The 23,900-nt window shown below is 39.4% G+C and overlaps 1 protein-coding gene across 6 annotated transcripts in view; it reads left to right on the forward strand.

Annotated features, from left to right (window-relative positions):
- LOC6535491 (protein tincar) overlaps positions 1 to 23,900 on the forward strand; it is a 64,342-nt gene that overhangs the window by 12,850 nt on the left and 27,592 nt on the right. For all 6 annotated transcript variants that reach the window (XM_039376407.2, XM_039376406.2, XM_039376408.1 and 3 more), the window contains one exon: positions 12,552 to 12,636. The gene's annotated coding sequence lies outside the window, so the exon portion shown is untranslated. The remainder of the gene's footprint in view (positions 1 to 12,551; positions 12,637 to 23,900) is intronic.

Below are 23,900 nucleotides of genomic sequence, written 5' to 3' on the forward strand. Positions count from 1 at the left end.
TTGCCTTGCTCATCAACGAAGCTACTGTCGTCGAGTCATCATCATCAGGGCTCTCATCATCATCATCATCATCGACATCATTCGCGTTCCTGTTGACAGTCGAGTATTAAAATGCCACCGAATTACTACCACCGAATTTGCATTTATCTTTCCGGGCTGCTCTCAACTTTTTCTTGGAGTCTTGGAGTCGCAGCTTTATTAAATGGAGCAAAATTTATGTGAGGGATTTCATTTTATTGCCTGCAAAAAGGAGGCTTATGATACGCATATCAGATGGTTACCTCAACGGAAAGTTAAGTGAGTAAAGGAAGCAAGGATGGCAGGGAAATTTAGCTAATTGAAGTCTGATTACTGCAAAGAATCCCATGTAGTCCATACCCAACCACTTAATTCCTTTACACTGCCACCAAGTGGGTCAGCATTTCGACCCAAATTTCAGTCCCAAACCAATCCAACGCAATCCAATCAAACTTACTCTTAAACCACCCTGAAAGCAACTACAACCCTTTGGGTCAACAGCTTCGCCGCACCCCGCAATCAAGTTCAAAGCATGCATGTAATAACCAACGCAATTACTGGCCCATGGCAGTTTGCTATCGATTTAATAATTGGCTGATAAAAGTAAAAATACACCGCAATAGATAAAATCCATTAGCCATAAACAAGGGGTTGGTGTGTTCTGCGTAGTTTCCTGCCCAAAGAAATCAAAAATCGATTAAGCTCCTGATGAATTTCCCTTTCTCCACTGCGGTTGGCAAAAAAGTTTTAATTACGCGCAAATAAAACTTGTATCGCTGTTAATATGGCAAAAGTTCTTGAAATTTTCATCGCAAATTGCCATTTAAAATGCAATCACATTAACCCCAGACATCCTTTGATCAATTGAGCCAATTGCGGAATGCTTAATTGCTGGTGCTTAATGGGTTTTTGCGCCATTCTTGTTTCTGTTCTGCAGTTACTTGCATATAATTGGTTAAGTGTGCTGCTGGCAAAAAAAATATACTTTTAAAAAAATGTTAATTAACGTTGTGTAAAATCCAAACATTTTTATTCAATTAAATGTAACAAGGTGCAAATATGCTTCATATTATAGCATGCCACTTTTGTAAGAGACAAAATATGACAAATTTGTATGCCACACAAAATTTATAATTTGCAAATATTTTGAATTTTCTTAATTGTGAACATCCTATTCTTTTTGCTTAGTGCAAGCATAACTGCCAAAAATAAAGGAAACACGTCTTATCTTCCTGTTTCGGATGCATCTGAAATCTAACTAACAGCTGCCTCTCAAGCGCAGATGAAACTTTCAACTGCCCGAATGACTGACCATTAATTTGAGCAAAGCTAATTCCCAAAATTATATGGCCAACGGTATCCGCCGAAAAATTTGGGTTACCCTCGAAAACGAGCCAAAAATACAAACAAGGAAACGGGTTTGCTGGCGACTGGTTCGCGAAGTAAGTTCCGCTCCCTTGGTCCCAAAAAATCGGTAAGGGACCTGCAACAAGAACAGATGTCGGCGATCGCGGTCGAGTTACCTGAGATCGGACCGCTTCGCTCTCCACTGGCATATTATACCATATATGCTGTCTTCTTTGATTTGAGCAGTGACAGGTGCAAAAATCCAAGCCTGATCAGCGCTTTAGGGTCTCTGTTTCTGGACACTGAGAGAAATGGGGAGCCATATGAACAATGCTAAAAATACAAAGTAGTATAAGTGCCATAAAGAGTTAATCCTGTAAAAATAAAACAATATAATTTACTATTTTGATCGGAATTCTTTTGAGCATTGACTAACTTTCATTTCACTACTTATTCATATTTTGTATTGGCAAAAAAATTATATAAATAACGTTATTGGATCTTAGGTATGGAATGAATGCTAATTCTAATATGAAAATGTAGGTTCGACAACAGAAACACTTATATCCTTGGTAACATGATCCCTCAAAATCTAAGTAATTTGCAAGCTTTCTAGCTCGAAATATATTTCTCAGTGTAGGTATATCTGCTCCTTTTCCTGGCTTTTGTGTCAGTTGCCTTAACTGATTTCTTTTGCTCTGGCACACCTGCTGTCCTGTCCTTGTTTGCGATCTCCCCTGAACTTCTCGATATACATGTATGCATATTCCTATATTTCTTCTTTGTACTCTGACTCACGCAGGTAGGCTGACGTGATCCTTTCGTGGTCATAATGGCATTTTAGCAATTTGTTTGCTTTGGTTGTTGGGCTCTGCGTTAATCGAAAGTGCTTAAGTCTGTATCCTGCGCAGGACCCTCGAAGATTACAATCTGCGGCTTAGGGCGGTCGGGTCTGGAACGACCTCTCATCATTGTCCGTGTCAAAATAATTGCCATAAATTATTCGACTACCTGCTACTGTCTGGAAACGACCTCGTCGAATCACTGGAACAAAAACTAAACTCCTTAGAGATGTGTTAATTTCTCTGACTGTCTTTGTAAGGCAATTATTCTAGGTGTCAATTGAATTAATTTCTTTTGTATGACCCTTGAAACTTTGTTTCACGTTGTTTCTTTCAGTATCCGTTTTTCAATTTGGTTGGAGGCCAATGACATATAATCTCTGTGAAAATGTAAAACGTAACATACTTAAATAATTGCGTTTAAATATTGCGCTTAAATATTGCATTGCCATTTTCTCGTTTTCTTATTCAAGCGCTCTGCTTTTATCAACGTTTGATGAAGTGATTCCACTTCAGTTTCACTTGACCAAATAAAATTTCCTTCATTAAAATGAATGAACACCGAAAACTAAACTTGAAATTGCCAAGTCTCTAGGGGAAGGTCCTTCTGAAAGGGGATGAGGACGTAAAAAGGAGGCAAGAGGCTTAGCTATCTCTGAGTACATCTATTCCGAGCTCAGCTCGCATTTTGCAGTTTGTCGGGCCGTTGTCGTTCAGATTTACGAAAATTACTACTGCTGTACAGAGGGGGCACTTCAACTTGAACTGTCGCGCAGTTGGTGTTTTCAGAGCAGACTTTCCCCACCCACCGGACCAAAAGACCGCCCATTTTCACCACCCCCCTTTCCCCTTTCTCCACGGCACTCCCCAAAGCCCAACTGCATTTGCCAGTGTTATTCCAACGCCACTCGCTGTCGTATTGTTTGACAGTTCTGTCTCTATTTCCCGTCTGTCTGAGCCCCTCGAAAACAGCCCAGAAGCAGATAAAATAAAAACTTTAGTTTCCGACTATACACACCGAAATTGGTGAGAGAAACAAACCAAAACCAAACTAAACCAAAAATCGATAGCAATAACAGGCGAGAGAATATCAAGGGAATCATTCTTTCGAGGCTTCTGCTGAGCTATCTGCTATTTAAAAGCCTCACAGGTCTGAACGATTCAAGCATTAAGAGGACATTTTATAGAAGACAGTTATACCATTTCAAAATGAATGATTAGAAATATTTATGGATTTTATTTTTTCCCTTCCTGACAAGTATTACATGCCTTACGGCCATTAAAACTGGTTTGAGTTCTTCCGTAAAGTATTGAGCATCATTGTTATCAACCTGTAGACAAGTGTCAAAACTTTTTAAATAGACTTTTAACTGAGTGCCGGGCAAAGCCGTCATTTTGTCAATAAATAGAGTGCCTGGCAGTAGAGTCCCGCTCTTCCTCATCCGCCTGACTGTTTTTATTTCCAATTTTGCTACCAACCTCCCACGGATGTGGCTCCCCCTCTTCTTGCTGTCTGTTTCCTTCATTTATGTTTGACAGACGATGAGAAGTTCGTGTTTTGCCGGGGAGGTCTTGGGTCCGTGGAGGAATGGGGATGCCTGTCAAGGTAGGGAGGGACGTCGGAGGAGTTGGAAAATCTTTGTTGATAACCGCATCTTTTCTACGGAACTGACTCATCCTCCGGTACCTATCAATTGAGGAAATATCACTTCAAGTGGCCAGGCCATAAAACACAAAACCCCATCCAAAATGTGGGAGCCCAAAGTGGAGCCCAGTGTACCACTTGAATCGCCTTGAGTGCAAATGAGAAAAGACGGATGAGTGGCCGGAGATCCTGGGGTCGTCCGGGTTCCAAGAGTGTCCTGCGTCATGTAGTGTCGCTGGAAATTTATCATTTCGCACTCTGGACTCGAGTGAGAAACGAGTGGAAAGCGAAAGAGATGAACCGATGGGTAAAACGAAAATGTTGAAAAGTGACTCCATAATACACTCCAGATTTCGGGGTTTCTGGTGTCTGATAATTTCGGGTTTCAGTTAGGTGAGTTACAAATTATTAAAAAACGAATTTCTGTGCTGCTGTCATAATTAATAATGATAACAATAAATCGTATTCGATTTTTCATAGGTTTTACCAATAATGTGTGTTAACGAAATGCGAAATACACAGTTGAGGTGTATGTTTGAACATACACTGGTAGGCACAATTATTTTGACAAAATGTTCTTTCGTGTTTCTCAGTACTCTTTGATCTTGAGCTTGAACTAAAATTCTTGCTACTTTTTATACCCGTTACTCGTAGAGTAAAAGGGTATACTAGATTCGTTGAAAAGTATGTAACAGGCAGAAGGAAGCGTTTCCGACCATATAAAGTATATATATTCTTGATCAGGATCGATAGCCGAGTCGATCTGGCCATGTCCGTCTGTCCGTCCGTCTGTCTGTCCGTCTGTCCGTCTGTCCGTATGAACGTCGAGATCTCAGGAACTACAAAAGCTAGAAAGTTGAGAGAGAGAAAGAGAGAGTTGAGGTCTTTTAAATTTCTATCGATTTGCCAAAAAACTTTTTGCCACGCCCACTCTAACGCCCACAAACCGCCAAAAACTGTCAGTGTTGAAAACTCTCTCCCGCACTTCCACTAGCTGAGTAACGGGTATCAGATAGTCGGGGAACTCGACTATAGTGTTCTCTATTGTTAAAGAACTCAAGTTAGTACTCAAGTACTTTGGCAATTTACACCCTTTTTTGGGCAGCTCTGTTTTCACTTCTGATTTTATTCATTTCCCCAATCGAGCATTTCCCTATTGACTTGATCCCATTTCAGGTATCATAGATATCATTATTTCAATAAATGTTGTTATCTAGAAGGAATGTTTGTATTTGTATTAGTGTGAAGTGTGCCTAGGCTATCTTTGTGTGCCAGCTAGTGAACTTTTGTGGTCCCTCCCACACAACACACCACCTCATTTAAAGCGGTGTGATATTTACTTTTAGGCCCACTCCCAGCACTTTGTGACTATGTTTAATGATGAAGTCGGGGGTCACTGGCTTTATCTCTGCTTACTTTGCCACCTTATGGGTGGGAACTACCAGATTTTCCTATTCTCCTTTTCTCTGAATTCTCTCTGGAGTTCTTTAGTTCAAATTGCCCTAGTGGCCATGTCGGAAGTTGCCTAAAACATTTTTGTGATTCTGTCCGCCTTCTTTTTTCATCCCAGTACCAGCATATAAGTTTTTCAAATTTGTGCTAGTCCAGATCCTGCGGCTCCTTGAATGCCTCCCTTGAAGTCCTGCCCTCATTGCCTTATATTTCTTCTTAATTTATGGTTCTATGCCGAGATTGTTGGTCTGTTTATCTGTCTCCATTACTTACTTTCTGGTTTTCTGGTTTTCTTTTCTGCATTTTATAGTTAGCTCCTCGAATTCTCTATAGTATGTTGGAATGCTGCCTAAAAGTATAATTAGATTACAACTTTTATATCATTAAATTCAATTCAGTGCTGTTTTATAATTCTCTCATTATTTGAACAATAAATAAAGCTAGGAAAAGTTATATGCTGCAATGTTTATTTAAGATACAGAGCACTTACAATTCGTTACCACTTTCTAGCCGTTTTATTGCTAGTTTTTAGGCTCATTTACCAGGAGCTGAGGCTCCCCTATACGTACACCTGTCCTCCTTCTGCATAAAAATGCTGCTGAATGCTCTGCCCCACCTACATTTTCACGTCCTGAATTTCCATTTACTGACAGGAGCAGCTTCATTCGTTGGGGGCTTTAAGGTTTTCGGCCGCATGATAAAGTTGCCCAGATTGCGTCACATCTTAATGAGCAAATGCAGCGGGCAGGAGCAAAAGGACTGAGGTTGCAGGATATACATAAATGGGGACGCAGCTACTTTCGCGACCAGGACGACGGCCATGATTAATCTCAACACTTTCCGACCCATTAATTTCACTCGTCTGAAGGGAGCTTTGCCATTCGGGGAGGCAATGGATAGGGCACAAAAACAGTGGGTTGTGAAGGGGTCTGGTCGGCGAGTTGTCATGCGAGTGCATCGATTCGCATTACTTCACACTCCTTTTGCAGCTGCCCAGTTTTTCGAGGGGTCCTTCGTTTATCCCCCGGTTTTTCATCCACCTTTGGGGATTTCATACGCCCCTAATGTGTCGATGTCCAGGCCTTTTTGTAACAAGGAGTCCGTTGATGATGATGATGATGGGCAGATGACGATGAGGTGTAAACCAACAACAAAATACCAGATTGAAAGTGCCCTGCCGCGTTGTAACTGCCGACTGGAAATTGCAATTTACTTGGCCAGAAAGGTAAGAGGTTGAGGCATATGAGCAATGCGTCTCATAAAATGGCTAAAATATTGCCCCAGGCTGAAACTGACATTAGGTGGTGTGGGTGGAGCGACCTCTTCCGGGGTTATCGACAGGGGGAGTAGCACATGAACATTAGGACGTGACCCGGTCGGGGGAGTCTTATTTCCAGCCATCGTCATGGCAGCACCCTAATCTATGTCCTGCCGAAAGCGGGGAGGAAATATATATTTATTTATTTTCCTGCTTTTTATTTTCCGATGCTCTTCTCTACTGGCAACACGAATTTTAAAAGCAGATGCGTGATACTGACAAGTAAAAAATATTTCTTTTAAACTTGTTAAAGTGATTAAACTTTAAGAAGAAAGCCACTTGAAAGATATATCAGATTTAGGATTTTGAAATAAATGCATTAAATAATGCTTTTATTTACTGAAGAAGTAATTTTGGTGCTATGTAAGTTTTTTATAATATTTAAAATTGAATAACATAAGTTTATTTATAATAAAAATAAATTATAAATTTGATTGCGCAAGTTCATTTTGTAGGGCATTCAAAGCTTCGTCCTCGCGTATTTCCCATTATTTCCTACTACGCTTTTACAGATTTTCTACCCCTCGTTGTCAGGAAACGAAATTACATTTGTACCTTTAATTTATTGATGTTTGAATGCGTTTGCCTAGTCACAGGACATTCCAGAGTTCACGGGAGTGCTGGTGAGGCAAGATATTTTTTTGTGCGGGAGGTGTGTCCTGCGTAACAGCTGTGTCTGAAAGGTGCGAGTGTGTTTGAAGGTGCCGATGTTAGTGGGATAACCTTAGTGGGCTTAGTTTAAAGGTTCATTTGTTCAGCACCCGTTCGGGGCGTGAAAATAGCCAACTAATAGAATGTCTTGACCCAAGAAAAGGTTTGCCAGCAATTTGATTTACAATCCTGCCTTAATGGCAGGAAGCGGAAGTGCCATGTGGGACGGCAAACAGAGGCACACATTTTTCGGCACGTGACAGCACGAAATGCTAATGAAGTGGGCAATGGAAACCGTTTCATTTGTTTTAGCACCCACCGTACAAATGCCAGGTGTGGATAGTAATGACGGATGGAGAAATCTCCTTTGGCAAATTGCTTGTGAGAGATTTCCTAGCGAACCGTGGTTCACTCGAAGTTAACTGGCTCTTCGATACCGTCATCCAAATGGCCATAAATTATATACTATATATAACTATTCCTTACCGAAATCCCCAATCTGTGCTATCAAGAACTTAATGCCACTTGCCAGACAACAAAGAAACGCACTTCCACAAAAACGAAGGCTTCACTCAGGAAAATGCTAAATTTATCATTTGCAATGCGCTCGAAACGAGGAGACATGCCACCAAGGTTACGCGCGAGTCTTTGTTGCAGGATGGATTGTAAAAACGCTAGTGCAAACTAATGAGTTGCTGAGTGGTCCAGACTTAAGAACGGAAATTTTGATGTAATTTTAAATATCGATAAATTCTTTGAATTAACTTTTGTTCAATATTCAAAGGTAAATCATAACCATTTGTTCGCACACGCCAGGATAAAGTTTGCCCATATTTTGTCATAGATTTCAATCTTCCCTTTGTATAATTCTCCAATAAAATGTAGAACTCACACAAGGCACCAACACTCAAGCGGTGACAAAAGTTTTGCAGCTTTGACAATAAAAAAGTTTAAAGTCCTTTTGCGCCATTAACCAGACTGAGACAAAGACTCGGTTTACACACACCCATACCCTGGCCAAAAGAAAAAGTTGAGTCGCATGGGAATCACCCATAAAGTCTGCAGATTGCCAGGGCCAAATGTTTGCGTAAATTTCCTGCAACAATTTTGCCAGTGGCCAAAAAGCAGGGAGGTGGATTAATGGGTGGTGCAGGGAAGTGGCGAAGGATGGTGGTGCAAGGTGACACATTCCTTTAAAAGCAAGCAAGTGGCTGCTGCAACCACTCAGTTGCTTGTTGACTTTTCCTTTGTTTTTTTTTTTACTTTTGACTGCTGATGGGAAATTTTTCATTTTTAATGCCATAGGACAAAGGAGGCGAAGGACTTTCATGTCGCACTTTTTCTAGTTGGTGTTCCGCTCGGCAATCAAATTGGGATCAGCATTGTAAATTGCCCGACTCGAGTCTCATATTTCTTTATTTCTCTGCCTGATTTTGATAAATGAGTCGGGGAAAATTGTGAAAATCTCCCATGGCACAGCTTGTAGCATTTGATTGCTTCTTGCCCCGGCGAAAGTTAAACATTATTTCCTTATTTATTTCCCTCAACTTTCCAGACTCTGCAGACGCGCAGAACAGAACCCTTTTGCACGCATTTTCTTTCGATTTTTCCGTTCATTTTCATTTTTTTGTACGAAAACATAAATTTGCTTTGTCGCAGCTTCCGTTTAGTCATGTTTTATTTTCTTTTTTTTCGTTTGGGGTTTTCCCTCCTTACTTTTTCCTGGCCCGTGTTGAACAGTTTGACAAGCTCTGAACATTGGTAAATTTTTTCCCCGACCCCGCTAACTTCTTTTGCAAATGAGATTTCGTTCAGTTTGCTGTGATAAATTGTTGATGGCGCTGAATGTGCTTACATGGATCGTGTGGGTGGGAATTTGCCAGGGGTTAGATTCCCAATTATTTGGGGCATGACTCAGGGAAGGCATATCGCTTGTCGAGAAATTTTTTGGTAAAGCTGGGTGAGGAATTTTATCGATTTTTTTGATCGCTTCCTAGAAGTTCTCCCCCTCTTTCGGTTTCCTTTTAATCCAATTCAATGAACCTAATATGGAGATTATTCTTTCGAATTTTTTGGTGGTAAGTGATAGAATGACCTCGAATGTGCGCAAGGAATTCTATAATTTATATCAGGATTTCCTAATAATGTATAATAAAGTTATGCACGTTTTAAACCACTTTTCCTTAACAAGGCAAACTCCTTCAACCTGATCCAACTCTTCAAAAGAACTTAAAATGAAACGGTGAAACTCTAATGAAATATGCAAATGATTAAGGGCTGAAGGATGGGTCAGTGGTCAGTCAATGGAAGTAATTGTGGAAATTATTCGCTTATATTTTGCACAGTCCAACAACAGCAACATTTTGCCATTAACTAAACCAAAACTGAAACCCAATTAAAAGTTAAACGCCACAAAGGCAAAACCTATGGAAAAGAGCTGGAAAAGCTATAAAATCACTGAGCAAAATTGTATATACATTAATTAATAATTAAATCTATGATTTAAATTAAAGCTTTTATAGTTGTAAAGATTACTTTATAGCTTTAGAATAAAGCCATCTAAAAATGAGCTTTATGCCCTATCCAATTTTATTGCCTATCGATTCGGTTAGTATATACAAATTTGAAGAACATGCTCAGCTTTTATTTTCAGTGGCATGTCTTGAAGTACAGGGTATTTTTTCCTTGGTCAAGTTGAAGGCTTCCGGTTAGCTGCAGTCGAGGCCAAAAGGGGGATGCGAGCAGCGCGCTTAGCATTTTATAAATAACATCCGAACACGCAAGCCGTTTTGCCAGGTGAAAGCTGGGAATGGCGGGACGGGGGGCGGGGAATCCTCCAACGAGTTAACGAAGCCATTGGCCGTAGTGTTGCGTGCCGAAAACTCTTTTCGGCCAAAAGAAAACTGAACCGAGAGAGAAACTTTTGCAGCTGCAGGACAAGGAGCTCGAACTACGGTTGCCGTAAGGAAGTTTGATTAAGTTTCCATCGACTTAAAGTTCCTGCCCGCGTGGCGTCGAAATTAACTAACCCAGAAAAGAGAGAACTACGTTCCTCGCAGGAAGATAGAAAGAGACAGGGACATGGCAAAAAAGGACGTGCCTGTGTTCTCTATGAACGAGAACCCAGATAAGTATGCCATAGAGATTCTCGTAGGCACGTAAACACATTAAGATGACAGAGCGACAGAGATGGCCGAGGAGAGCCAGAGATTGACAGGGCGATGGGATAGACCGAACCTCTTTTATGATTATTGTCTTAAAATTAATCAAAGTGCGTGCCTGAATTGGCCAAAGTTTTTGAATGGTGTCCTAATAGATTTTCGGGCCTCTCACACTGCTCATCGCTTCCTGTTTGTGTTTCGCATTTAATTGATATCCAAAATTCATGCTGGAACAGTAAAGACTCCCTAAGGAAAATTATAGATTAATGTTTAAATTTCTAGTCATTTAAAATTTGGTCTTGTATGTAAATGGTAAATATAAATCGCGAATTCTTCGGTACTAACATTAGCTTAGGTATATTTAAAAAATATTTAAAGCAGTCGTTTGTTCTATAGAATATATTCGATGGCTGTAATCCTGAATATCAACTGCGTCTCTCTGACTTTATTGTGAACATCAAGTATAGTTTTTGAGCTGTAAAAGTTTACTGTGGTAATCCCCACCACCAGCATTCGCTTCGGGTCAAACTTTAATACTTTCGTGGGAGATTAATTAAATTACAGGCAATATTTGTTATGCAGAGGACAACACCAGTCGAAGGATTTGCCTTCGAAGCTAAACAAATTGTTCTGGCGTGTGGAAAGTTTCCGGGCTGGAGACCTTCCCCACTTGTGGTGTGGTATTGTATGTGTATATATGCAGGATAGGCTGGATGAGGATGTGGGTGCTTTAGCTGGCGGTTCCGATGTGTCAAGCCTCTGAGGTGGCATATTTGACAATGTGTGCGGCCGATTTGTCGTTTGAAATGCCCGACACTTTGCGGCTTGAATGTCACATGGACACCTGCGGCAGTGGTTTCGATTTACTGTTTGATTTTCGGCAGGCCACTTCCACAAAAAAGCACTGCTCAAAGGCGGCGCTCGACATTTGTATACGGCTGAGGCGCCACACTTTGCGAAATGAGAACCAGCTGCGTTCGCTCGACAGGCTTTCTCCTTAGCTAACCAAATTGAGGAATTGACACAATATACACAGGAAAGAAACATGTAGGATTGTATACTTTGCGAGTAAACAATATGCTAATTCAAAAGTTTTTGTGGGCAAAGCATGAATTCCAATTTTCATATTTAAAACAATTAACATAATAAATTAGGAGTTGGTATATTTTTAAAGAGATACCATTTGCCTCTATATGTTTCAAATTTTATTAAGACTATTGAGTTTCATCAAAAAGCAATTTGGAGGAGTAAACAACTTTCCTGCAAATTTTTCATCGTGTGCTTTCTGTTCTCGAGTTTTGCCTCTGTCAAATGTCCCCGCCATTTTATGCATTTTTAAATATACAAAAACAGCCAAGAAAAAAATGCAAAAAAGCGGAGTCAAGTGGAAGCACATTTTTCAACTGTCATCAGTTTAAGCTGATGAAATTGCTGACTGACAGACCCCAGCCCACTCCTCTTTTTTCCGTGCCCCCTCAAAATTCTTGGTTTATTTGCCATCATCGTCAATAATATGACATAAGTATACTTGGAAAAATGTTCCTCCACCAAGGTTTTCCCTTTTCATCTTCGGGAGCCCGCTGTGGCTGAGCTTTGTCGGTTTTATAATGTTTTCAGACGTTTGTGCTGTTTTTTGACTTAGTGCCCGATATTTGTCCTTTCTTATTTGGTCTCCATCTGCGAAATAGCTGGAAATTTTATTTGTACTATCTTTCTACTCTCTGCTTGTATTTTTATTGGCTTTGCTGATTATGATGCTATTTTTGACACTCGATAAAGTAAATAAACACACAAAATGAAGCTAGTCGTGAACTATAGGTTTTATCGGCTGGGGCGGAATTTAATTTGTTATTTGAGAGTATATGATAAAATGTAGCATGTAAATTATTGTGCTACGTATTTTAGAAGTGAAAATTGATTAGATTTTATAAGTAAAATTTGTTATTATCGGTATATTAATCTTTGTCAGCGATAGGCTCTCAACCAGGCGATTTTTAAAGGGATAGGACTGTTGACTTTATTGCTTAACCGTGCATTTGATTCATCGCTTTCCCGTGGCCGTCATAAATCAATTTATTTATATTTCCATTTCGATTGTTTTCCTTATTTTTTCGCAGCATCGACTATAACAAATTGAAGCCAACCAATCGGAACCTACTTTGAGGCAAAAATGCGTTACGGTTCCGCCAATTAATATCGATGGTGAGTTGATTTTTATTGCGGAAAATGTGCTCTTGCTTTATTTGCAATGCATTTTCCATTTTTCCATAAATTGCATTTTGCAATGAAATTTCATTTGCCTTAAACTCAATTAAGTCTATACGGTGTATAAATATTTTGAAATATGCAGGTTAATGAAATTTATGGTAGTCAATTTTGATTTGTTTGCACACAATTTAGTATAGGCTATAAATTGTATCGATTTTAGAGAGTGGAGAATGAATTTTGGGTATCTTAAAAGCGAATTTAATGTTTTACTAAATTTAACCCATAAGCTTAAGCAGCGAAAATTATTTAACCCTTGCAGTTTTCAATCAAATTGGTGTGCAATTCAACCAGTTTTTTTCAGCATGTGTAGGTTTTGGTTTTTTTATTTTATAAAGAAATGCAGTTTGCGGAAGTTTTCCCGTGCAATTTGTATTACTAATGCAAACGGCAAACAAAGATTAACTGGGAAAAAGTGCAGGGAAAAATAGCAATGCCAAGTCAATGAGTCGTATGATTTGGGCAATTGCAATTCCAAAGGAGCAAAACTGCTCGTTCGCCTGGCTAGCTGGCCCAGATATACTATGGTTTGAGCCGGAAAGATGTCCGTAATAATTCACATCTGGCCAAAAGGGGGTAAAAAGCCCGGGAAAAGGTGCATACTTAAGCAGCACAAGTCGAGAGCAGGAAGACTCTTAGTCACCCGGAAGGAGCATCAGAAAATAACAGTTGAAAAGTTTAGTTTAAGTGTAAGAGCAACACCAGCACGAACCACATCGACAACGACAGGCAGCAAAACTTGACTTAAATGCGCTCATGCGCAAAAATGCCATTGTTTTGGATTTGGTCGTAAACAAAGCGGTGAAGCGAAGGCAAAAATTTTCCTTTTCCTTTCCACACCCCCAAGAAGCATAGAAAAACTTGGAAAGGTTGGTACATTTTCTACCTCTCCCTTTCGAAGTTGGGTCAAAAAAGAAAAAAGGCACTGGCTAGTATAGCAAATAAGTGTAAAAGGTTGGTCAAAACTTTGAGACCTGCTTAGTTCCCTGGAAAGTGCACTTAAAGGAAAAAGAAATGTGGGCTGCTTAGACATGTATGGTCAATTTATCAGGTTACTTTGCTAATTTATATAAATTTTTTCAATGTTTTACGATCACATAATAACAAGCTCTTAGGAAATAGAAATTTAATCTAATGAATTTGGACTATATATCAAATGGTGCGCATATAAGTCCCAAGGTGTTATCTCTAAAAGGGCTTTGTTTTTCTATTCTCGAAGTTTTGAATAATCAATGCTAAAGATTATTATATACACCCCGTTTGTTATTAATAGGGTACCAGCAAGTAACAATAGAAACAGAGACAGCAACAATGCGCCTTCAACACTTTTGGACACACACACGGACACACACAGAAGGACTTTCGAAATTCGAACACGCAGGATTGAAGGAGGAAGGAAGTATGATAGTGTGGGTTTGGACCCAGAATTCTAGATCCCTTTTAGTTCCATTTCTACTTGAAGAGTGGGTAAAAAAGTGCTATTGGGTTTTTGGGTTCTTGCTACTGCTGCTGCTGCCGCCTTTGCTTTTGCTTTTCATTTCAACGTGCGTAGTTTCCTAGAGATCAAAGGAGAAAAGGGGGAATGATGAGGACTTTGGCAGACTGTGCCACAAATGGCGTCGCATGCTAAAAACCCAAATAGCAACAGAAACCACCGCTGCAACAACTACAACAATGTTGTGAATGTTTGTTTGCAATCTCACTGGAAAAACTTTTGAAATGCTGCAAGAAAACCAGAAGCTAGACTACGTGGGCGGAGGTGATGGGGATCTCGAGTGACTACAAGTCATAAAGTACACAGCACAACAGGGCAAACACAGAGAGGACAATACGCAGACAACCAAGAATCCAAATTTCCCAAAAATTGTGTCCCTCGAAAATGTTCGTGTCCCGTTTTCTGGCAGTCCTGAATTGCAGTCACATTTTTGGCATATGTCACCACACAACCACATATGCAATTACAGGACACGAGGCAAGCAGTTACATAGAAAACATTTTAACCAAAATTAAATTTACTCCCCAACTCCATCCACCCCAGAAAACTCAGAAAAGACCGAACAATGCCGTCCATTAATAATTCCAAATGGTCGCCAACAAATTAACCATTCAAAGAGTGCTATCCACTATCCATTGGCCCTTGTAAGTTTTTCCAGAAGTGTCAGAAAACAGCAACAGTTCCATAAAAATGGCTTATAAATTATTATGGCACAATAGAAGTAAAAGAATTTGTTCGGTCACTTTCGCAGCGAAGCCGAGTTTATAAATTGGCCATAAAGACCAGAAGCGGACAGAGAAAAGTCGGTGGTTTTGGGGTTGACAAAAGAACCTTGCGACAAATTGCAGGAAGAAGTGCACTGAAATGTAGTACTGACTCGTTGGTTGCCCATTTTAATTTGGGGGACTGAGAGAATTGGTTTCCCTAAGTAATTTTTGGTTTCAATGTTTATTTGTAGAATAAAACTGCTACATTTTACAGCATGCTTTCAAAATCAGAGCAGTCGCACATACCCTAAAAATCTAGGGGCAAGTGGTCACTCAACAATGTTGTAAAAGGTTTAGCCAACAATTGGTTACTCGGTTTATTTGTATAAAATAGATTCTGTCTAAATATTTATGCTTTTAGTTTCGAGTTTACTTTCAGGCCATTGATATTTTCCCTTTTCCACTCCGTTTACCGTTTGTTTGGCTTTCATTTTGGCAAATTGATTTGCCCATTTGAATAAATTTATACTGTGTACATTCCATACGGTTACTTTGTTTATCTGGATGGCATAAATGCTAACAATAACAATTCAATTTAGTTGATTAATTGTCTATCAGCGGGGATATTTGCTTTTCACGGCCTTTTAACCAAGCCGCAAGGAGACGCTTGCGGACTGATTTTTAAATAGATTTTCACGGATCCGCCGCTCTCTTTGGTCCTTTCTTATATCCCGTTCATCTGGTTATCCCTCGTCATGTGGCAGCTGCTTTTAGGTAGCAAATAAATATTTTATGGCACTTTGGATGCGCTGTCTCTCTTTCTCTTTCCCGCCATCGAACCCAATATGGCCGCCGCCATTTTGGCATTCACTAGTTCGCCATTTTTACCATTCCGCCATATTTCATTTCCGCTTTCTCCACGTACTTTTGTTTCTGTTTTTGCTCCTGGTGCTTTGTTTGTTTGCCGCTGCCATGGCGCATTTTGTGAAAAGTCAATTATTTATGCATGTCACGTTATTTTCCGGCAAAAGAGCACAAAAAGCTGAAAGAAAGGAAAGAAACCCAACCAAACTGAACCAAACCAAACAATCATGAGTTGGGTAGCAGAGAAACAAATAGCACGAGCAAAAAAATAAAGAAATTTGCGCTAAAATGGCCAAAAATTCAAATGTCACCGCCAGCAGTAACCGCATTTTCCCCTTCCTAATTTTTCTCCGCATTACCCCGCACCCCCCTTGACGAGTTTTCACCATCAGCTTTTTCACATTCGTTAGGTGCCAAGCTGATTATTAGATTTGACTTATATGTGTGTCCTTGTGTGCTTTTGTATACATTTTGGGTAAACGTATATATACTTATGCCTGACACTGTGTGTGTGCATTTGAAAGGAGCACATACATAGGTGCTAAAACAGAGAGGCGCACAGGGATATCAGGACAACACATGCCATTGAAGCCAATGTAATTGTAATTCAATAGAATGAAAAATTTCTTCATTTGCTGCCGAAATAATTTTTCATTTCGTTATGTCAGCACAATATCGGCACGTTAGCTAAGCAGATTAAGTTTGGAAAGGTTATACCCAATTCAAGCCTTCGCTTCTTTTTTAGAAAAGAAAATATTCTTATAGAATAGCTAGATAAGCTAATATTTTGCGGTAGTGTTGAATCTTATTCTAAGTTTTTTCTGAGATTTCCAAGTGGTTTACATATGTAATCCAAACGTTCGGCACGCCGAATATACTGACAGCAACTCAAGTGCCATGCCGTCTGGCACTTTTAATTTCTTTAAGCCAGCCAGCCATTCAACAATCAACCCATCAATCAAACTCGCTCGGTTGTCATATGAAACTTGACAGCTAACCAAACTGGACATTATAAAATATATATGATATTTGCTTTTCAGCTGCTATAAAGTTCAATTAAATATGTTTGAAGCAAACTCTTGTGCTGTGCAGTGGTCAAAGAAAAGTATAATAAATTGAATTATATATAAATTAAATTTTATAGAAAACGCAGTGCTGAACAAAAGGAGGCAGCCAAAAGGTAGAGTGAAAACAAAGGCCAGAATCCAGCGAGTACTAAGTTCAGTGGGGCGTTAAATTGAATTGTTGTCACCACAATTTACACAGCCACGCCCCCATTTCCTCCATTATTCTGGCAAGCTTTTGCAAGCTTTTATTGTTGTTTCTTCTGTGTGCATTATCGGACTTCTTCTGTCATATTATAACATTATTTGCCATTTGCTTTAGACCAGCCGGAGCACACACAAGTTTTTCCCACTTAATTTCCCGGCCATCCGCCGTTTTTCCGACTCGCTCCCTTTGTCAGCGGCGACGGGGCGTATGCGTATTGTAATCAAGTCATAAATTTGCTCAACTCCGAATTGGTCTAAAGCGTTGCCAGGCATTTTCCTAGCCAACAAGCAGCTGTAAACTGCCTTTCAAGCCGCACGTGCCAACCAACCAGCCATTCAGATACATAAAGATTTATCTTCTGGGTGGGCCAGGCACTCCTTTTTGCTCGTTTTCGCTTTTCAATAAGAAAGGATTAAGTTGAGTAGGAAAACTACAAACGACAGGCGAGCTTTCTACCTCTTCGCAACCCATGAAAGCCAATAAAAAGCAAAGATAGCATGTCTATAAACCCACTTTTATAGAGGCCATCTCCTCTTTTTCCAGCCTCATTTTTGGGCGATAAGTGTTATATTCAACTGCCAGCTGTGATTCTAAGCCCTGACTCCCCCTCAAAAAAGAAGAAAGTTTCATGTTACCAGGAGATGTGCCTCCCAACTTTTCTTAGCCGGCTTTTTATCCACTTTTTGGTACCTGGTAGCTCGCATTTCACCAGTGTGCGTGTGTGTCACTTTATATGTACATTTTCTTATCAGCTTCAATTGGGAAATCTTTAACTTGCGACCAAAGAATGTTAAATGTCATAAACTTCAAAAAACACTGCAGAGGCAGGACAAAAAGGAGAAAGACAGAAGAGTCAAGCCCAACGGCAAATAAACAAGAACGAAAGAAAGAAAAATAAAAAATGTTCCTTCTGTTTACGGGGAGTTTTTCCGGGGAAACAAATTATGAAGAGCTAGCGCCATATGAGAAGCACTTAACTCCCTGGCTTCATTTAATTTTTATAAGGCCAAATGGAAATTTTATTCTTCAAGTGGCTTTCGACCTGCAACTTAACCAACCGGGTACCCAAAAGTGGATGATGAATCAAAGGGAATTCGAGCTGGCTTCCTCGAGAGTTTTGTACTGCAAGTCGAGAGGGCATAAAAATCATGAGTCTATTAAGCTTAGCAAAATATATATTCTATATTTGGAAATACATGCAATTGAAGTGTTCAAACATTCTGTTTTTTTCATTTTAAAGGTTATGAAATCAACTCTTGCAAATCAGTCGTTCTTACAAATAATAAATACTAACTAAAAAAGTTTAATATATGAAGCTCAATTTCCCTTCGATCTATTTTAACAACAAATGTAAAAAGCAACGGTGTTTTTCTTCGTTCGTATACGGATACTATAATAAATTAGCTTTTTTGTGAATTTATACATTAACTTTACAATTAATTGTAAACATTACGTTTTATTTACTCTTATAGAAAATGTAAATAATTACATACAGTAATTAAGTACTTTTCATAGTCCTTTTTTTTTAGCCACTTTTGAAATCTTGTTTTATGATTTCTTTCCAGTTTTTTTTACTGACTGTGGAGCAAACTTTTAGCTTTATTTTCAATATACCTAATAATATGTAAAACTAATTTCGAGTTGCGGGAAGTCAGTCCTTTGCTGTTTTCCTCACTCCTGCTTATCCGCACGAGTTTTGTGCAAATTCCTTTTAGAATTTCAATTAAACTTTGCGTTATTTTGTCGCAGAGCTTCCATCTCTGCCAGCAGCTGTCAAGGGCGGAGCCTAATGGAGGTGGTGGGAAATCGGTGGAGAAAAGCGTGGAAAAATCGGGCAGGGAATGGAGTCTCCTAAGAGGCGGAGTTTGCCGCGTTAGCTGTCAACATTGGTTGAACACAAAATTTCAGTTTAGCATTTCACGCTTGACTAATGGTTACTATGGACGGCCTGTATAAACGAAAAAAACGAAGCGATGTGATAAGAAAGAGAGGCCAGAGGTCGCTTTAAATGAATAATGTATTTCTATCCACAATTTAGCCCACTTTAGTGTGTGCGTCTTTTATTTTTTGCCTGTTGTGAGCCGGCAAAAGTTGTATTTTCCCAGCCACTAACTAAGTCAGAAACTTAAGCTGCTAGCTAGCCTTACTTTTTGTATAACTAAATTGCGAGACCTGCATCGGGGTTTTGCTTTTCCATGACCGAACGATTACTCGCTTTCAATGCAAATTGTCTGGGGGTTTTCTTTGCTGCTGCACTTTTGTCTTTTGCCTAACTTCGTTTTCTGCTCATCTTATCCTGGTCTACCGCTTCTATCTTTGTTATGGGACACGTTGAGAGCCAAACAATTTCATTCATATGCATAAACTGCAATAAAACGAGAGAAGAAAAACAGCTTTGCGGAAATCCTTTGCTGGGTGGAAAAGTATTTCCCATTTTTAATAATCGTAGCTTATAAAGCCTTATAGACTTCGGTGCGCAGATAAAGATGCTGCCAAAGGACAAACTCACTTTCTGACACACACACACTAACGCAGGGCTTAAAGTACACTATGGGAAATTTGACCCTTTTTCTGGCCAAAACCCATTTTCTGAAAGTCGGAATATTACAATAATATTTAGTGTACGCATTCATACATAATTGGCCAATCTTTAGTGCTGCGTACTAGAAATTTTAATAGATGGCGCCACAACAAAGAAATCAGCTGTTTAAAACAGCTGTTGCGCGTACACAAAATAACAATCTGCAACATTAAGTTTTTCTTTCGTTACAAAAGTTCTAATATCTTTGGAACCAAAGCGTTAATTTTCATTCTGTAAAAAATATTTTAATCAGTGGGCCTTCTATCAGGCGTTTGCAACATTCAATAGACAAAAAAAACTAGTGTTGTCCCAGTAATTTAGTTAAAATCTTAGTTGCTTTACAAAAGTATTTTTTTTTATAATGCCTAACTTTGAATAGAGATTTAAAGTGATTGCAGCAGATTGCATCAATAAAATATACCTCATGTTGTAGCTTATTTAATTCTTGTTCAGATTATTGTAATTTTAAAAACCACTTTTACCGATTCTGGGAGAATTTATAGATTTTAGACTTAACCCTACTTTTCCAAATTCAGAGTAATCTCATGCTTAACGGGAGTTAAACAAGGCGGTTGCTGAATTGTTTCGTTATTATACCCGTTACTCGTAGAGTAAAAGGGTATACTAGATTCGTTGAAAAGTATGTAACAGGCAGAAGGAAGCGTTTCCGACCATATAAAGTATATATATTCTTGATCAGGATCAATAGCCGAGTCGATTTGGCCATGTCCGTCTGTCCGTCCGTCTGTCCGTCTGTCCGTCTGTCCGTCTGTCCGTCTGTCCGTCTGTCCGTCTGTCCGTATGAACGTCGAGATCTCAGGAACTACAAAAGCTAGAAAGTTGAGACTAAGCACACAGACTCCAGAGACATAGACGCAGCGCAAGTTTGTCGATTCATGTTGCCACGCCCACTCTAACGCCCACAAACCGCCCAAAACTGCGACGCCCACACTTTTGAAAAATGTTTTGATATTTTTTCATTTTTGTATTGGTATGGTAAATTTCTATCGATTTGCAAAAAAACTTTTTGCCACGCCCACTCTAACGCCCACAAACCGCCCAAAACTGCCACGCCCACACTTTTGAAAAATGTTTTAATATTTTTTCATTTTTGTATTGGTCTTGAAAATTTCTATCGACTTACAAAAAATCTTTTTGCCACGCCCACTCTTACGCCCACAAACCGCCCAAAGCTGCCACGCCCACACTTTTGAAAAATGTTTTGATATTTTTTCATTTTTGTATTAGTCTTGTAAATTTCTATCTTTTCGCCAAAAAACTTTTTGCCACGCCCACTCTAACGCCCACAAACCGCCAAAAACTGTCCTTCGCACTTACACTAGCTGAGTAACGGGTATCAGATAGTCGGGGAACTCGACTATAGCGTTCTCTCTTGTTTTTATTAGTACTATTGTTGTTAACTTCTGTAAAATAATTAAGTATATAAAATCTATCACGAAATCTGTTGTTTTTGCTGAGATTAGAAAAAGCATACAAAATGAAAGAAAGCCTTTACGAAAATTAATAATATAAATATAAAAGACTCTGCCACGCCCCCAGTTTTGGGGTACGTTTAGATATGGTCTAGTGCAAATTATTGCAAAAAAAAAAAATTAAATATCTTTATTCGTTCTGGAGTTATGAATTACAAAAAATAGAAAGGGCGGCGCCACGCCCACAATTTTTGGTACCATAAAAGATATGAACTAGTGTAACCCCATACAAAAACACCAATTGAATATCTCTCCCCGTTCTGGAGTTATTAATTTAGGCCAGAAAAAGTGGTCAAATTTCCCACAGTGAAGTATTCTGGGAATACATTTTTGTAATTTTGTTTGTTGTTGTCAGCAGTTTTTATGAGTTTTCTTCGGGCATGAACTTACACTATTCCCAATAAGTACCAAGTCACATCCCACCCACTCCTTTTTTCTTTCATTCTGTGGCCCACTTTCTGCATGTTCACCCAAGTTGATCAAGTTTAATGGCAAAATATTTCCTGTTCAACGGCATTATCGATTCGGAAGAGAGAGATACCCTAGACTTGCTAGATATAAAGATACATTCTCATACTGAAGCAGTTGTTATTGACATTTCTATATTGATAAGTAAACATGATAGTATAAAAGTATTTAAAACGTTATGATTTTCAAATTTGTAAATATTATATATTTTTAAAACAGATAATGCTACTAATGTTTTTTTTTGAACACCTTTTCAACTGCAGCCACGAAATATGGAGGACAAGAAAACGTCAGTTAAGCCCCATTTCCGATAGGCAATTTCCTTGCGCTCATTCGGTGATTTCCATCTGGAAATCGAATTTTAGAGAGTGCATAGAGACTTCGTGTTGTCAGAGTGAGCCGTTTTTAATGTCCGTGCTTGAGTTGCTCTGGCATTTCCCAGCCAAACCTTCAATTTCCACCCACTCTGCCCCTTGACAGCTGCATCCTTGCAGTGAGTTTTATGCAAATATGCGCAAATGTGTTCATTGCTTGAAGCTCCCAGCCTCTCCTTTAGGGAAAACCCCCTTCTTCCCCAGGCAGCTGTCTTTGTCTGTCGGTGTGTCCTGCTTGTGGCATTCTCGTGTCATAATCTCTGACAACTATCGGCATTCTTGTGGCAGCCAGCTGAACTAACCCCTTGTCCCTCTACGTTTTCCCTCTACGCCCCTGACAATCCTCTTTGCTAACCAAACGCACTTGGCATCCGCATCTGCATGCCATTTGATTTGCTGCTTTGGCTTACGTTCTTTTTTTTTAACACTGCTGAAAAATGTATATATCTACAGTCACTACCAAAATGCATGAATACCAATTATAATCTTTAAAGAATTGCTTTTAAGTTGCTTAAAAATAAAATTTGTTGGTTTTATTTATTCCTCAGAGATTTATATTGTATAACTAAGCGATTTCTCCAATATTAGTAGATATATTTGATTGCATTGAATTGAAAGTAGAATACAACAATGAACAGTTTTTCATGACTTCTTTTGACTTATTGATGATTATCGAAGTATTATTGTTATATTATATATTCTTATTTATCGATTGCGTAACGATTTGTTTTCAGTGAAAGACCATTTCAAGGAACCTTATGGGAAGGTGGCTTGCAGGAAAAGCAGCTGCCAGCTGCGGTTGCATTTTTCCGCTTTGTATTTCCAGCTCTGGCAACAACTTTGTTGCTCGCTCAAATGTGACCACTGGTCATTTCTCATCTTCTGCAGCTCCTTTTCCTGCTCCATCTCAACTTGACCCCCTTGCGGTTTTGTTATTAAGTGAAATTGAAACCTCTGGTCTCGACTTTGGCTGCTGTCTCAATTTTACTGGCATGTGCAATTTTTAATAGCTTCTACCAGTGGAGAAGTGATTGGGTCAGGTCGGTTCGGTTTAGCTCCAGTTTGTCCTGTCACTTGGCTGGCTGATCCTTCATTGACCTGTGGTTTTGGCCTTTAGCTTGTTTTGTCTCGTCTGTTCACTTTGCTGCGGTTTGATCCTTGAGCAAAATACTTTCGGCTTAAATTTCCTGATTGACGATAGCAGTCTGTTGCTAGGCTGCTGATGTTGTTCCATATGCTTTTGGCACTCTGGCAAATAATTGAACTTTTCATATAAGTCCCAACATTTGCAATTGTTTTTGTGCGGTTACTCCCCCTTGCAGACTGGAAATTGCTTCGATTTATTGGTAAAATATGCAGAAACGTACAGAATAGAGTGTGGATAATTTATTCAATGGCTTACTGATGGCTTTAGTGAAAATGCTTGTAACAGATTTTGCAATTTCCCACACAATACAAAATCAATTAAATCCTGGCCAAGTCACATCATGCTGTTTTCCATATACGAGTATGTACATATAGGAATATACGAGTATATGTCTATGATTGTTTGTATAGGCCTAACGTGCCGAAATGTGTTTATGAATCAATATTGCGCACACGCCCCGTTGAGCTGCGGCTTCTGTGCCCATTGAACGACCATCAGGCGAACATGCCAAAGTTGATTTCAATTGCAATGCAATCATCATGAGCCACGGACTCCCTAGTTTCCTCCTTTTTGGCCTTTTTCATTTTCAGCCCACGGCTGAATTTTCCTTTTTTTCCCCCACTTTGTTCTCCCTTCTGTTTGTTTACCACTCACATGAGCAGCTCATAGCCGCCAGTTGGTCACTCGGCTAGCTTGTGTAACTTGGTTTTTGCTGTTGCTGTTTTCTGTGGGTATATAACTACTGAGGCAGCGAGGGAGTTGGAAAATATCGTTGTTCTTGGCTATGGCTTAATTAAAAA

The sequence above is a fragment of the Drosophila yakuba genome, chromosome 3R (genome assembly GCF_016746365.2).
Source record: "Drosophila yakuba strain Tai18E2 chromosome 3R, Prin_Dyak_Tai18E2_2.1, whole genome shotgun sequence".
NCBI lineage: Eukaryota > Metazoa > Arthropoda > Insecta > Diptera > Drosophilidae > Drosophila > Drosophila yakuba.